Source organism: Hermetia illucens, chromosome 1 (assembly GCF_905115235.1).
Source record: "Hermetia illucens chromosome 1, iHerIll2.2.curated.20191125, whole genome shotgun sequence".
Lineage (NCBI taxonomy): Eukaryota > Metazoa > Arthropoda > Insecta > Diptera > Stratiomyidae > Hermetia > Hermetia illucens.
Window position 1 is genome coordinate 91,502,251 of NC_051849.1, and position 1,645 is coordinate 91,503,895.

Here is a 1,645-nt window from a genome sequence, read left to right on the forward strand (position 1 = left end):
CCTGCAGAAGCTTCGTTTTTCATGCCGCTTGATTTTCCGACGTTACCTCTATTCAAAATGTATATTCTCGACCCTTTCAGCGAGCTGCCTTTTTGCAAGCCTCCTGTAATATTCACCTTGTGGTATCTTTGGTGGTATCATCCTAACCTGAAAGTAAGTGGAATTGTTCAATTGAACCTTTGAAATTCCTTTGAATTATCCAGCTACACCGATTTATATACGCATGACTTCAAACTATGCAGAAATAAGTGTCCCCTGAAATTTAGATACATTTATTCAGTTCCCAATTAAACACCGACATTGTTTTACCGTTAATAATGTTATTTTATTGGAAACAAAGTGAAACAAGATTCAAATTTATTTTGCCACTTAAATAAAAGTTCGGAATTGAAATAAATACCGAAGTGCGTTTACTTTTTTAGAATTGAAAATATCATGACATAGGACACATTCTGCTGACAATTCCAAATAAAATTCCCGAAAACACTTGGCTGTTCTTAAATTCCCAGCAATCAACAATTAACCCCTTGCCCGCGAACTAAACACCCAAGTCGTGCCGTGGCAATTAACACTAATGACGTAAACTCATCAGCAAGAAGGCCTCTTCGCCTCTCCTCACATCCTGCCCCTTGGTATCTTGTCACGCCGCATGGTTACTGGTCACGTCATGATGTATGAGAACTTAAGAAACATCCCATTAGCAATTCGTACAGCATCAGAAAGAGGCTGAAAGAAAAGCCATCAACAGCAGAGCCAACAAAAGAGGACAAAAGGCAGCAATAAAGTAAGCCGCATGTGGCCATTAACCCTATAATAAAGGAAACAGGATATGCGAGTTTTTTTATTGACTGCAGGTGATCTGAAAGACAAGAATAGTGACATTTTACCTAAATGACAAAGTACAAAAGGAAGGTATTGAAAAGGAATTTAAGAAGAACAAATTAACTTTCTTCAACATTTATAACGTTCAATAATGAAAACATCCAAATGGGAGTATAATCGCAAGCCTACTTGGCCCCATATAGGATTAAGCCCACTTCAAAGCAAACCCATTTACACATCGACAAAGGGAAAACTTTGTTCACGTAGCAGCCACTGAGTTGAAGGTACCGCGTCAACGTCAATTGGCGCTTCCCATTCGGAGCAAATTCGTAGTCTGATGGCATGTGGGTAATGCTGCACGTGACCTTAGGCGTTTTCTCAACCGCTTTGAAGTGGACGCAGTGACAGTGTCCGCTTTCAAGTGGCATCGCCCACACAATTTCTTATTACACAACTGCATTCCATTTTTCTCAGTATTTGAAGACAAGTCGGCGGAGGAAGATATCCCGCCAGAATACATATAAACACATACAACGCCATATGCATCGACTGGGTATCACTCCCACTTAGCCTAGCACTGCATCACACTGTGCTGGCCAAATAGCCTGACTCAAACATTACCCGGCGGACCAAAGCATGGGAAATCTCTAGTGAAACCACTACATGCATATATGCAGATGGATGCATTTATAATAAATTCCACTTGATGCATCCACAGAGGGAGCAATTGATTGATGACGCAGCATGAAAGTTTTTGTTGCAACGAACGAACATAGCATATCAAGCGCATTGAAGGAATAACTCCTTGTTTTTGTCGCACGTC

At 40.6% G+C, this 1,645-nt stretch overlaps 1 long non-coding RNA gene across 1 annotated transcript; it reads right to left on the minus strand.

Moving 5' to 3' along the window:
• Positions 1-387: 387 nt before the first annotated feature.
• Positions 388-1,028, minus strand: LOC119647261. Its single transcript, XR_005248827.1, has 2 exons — positions 888-1,028; positions 388-726 (listed from the first exon to the last, which is right to left on the minus strand). It is a non-coding gene; the product is annotated as an uncharacterized LOC119647261 (long non-coding RNA).
• Between the last annotated feature and the right edge of the window lie 617 nt (positions 1,029-1,645).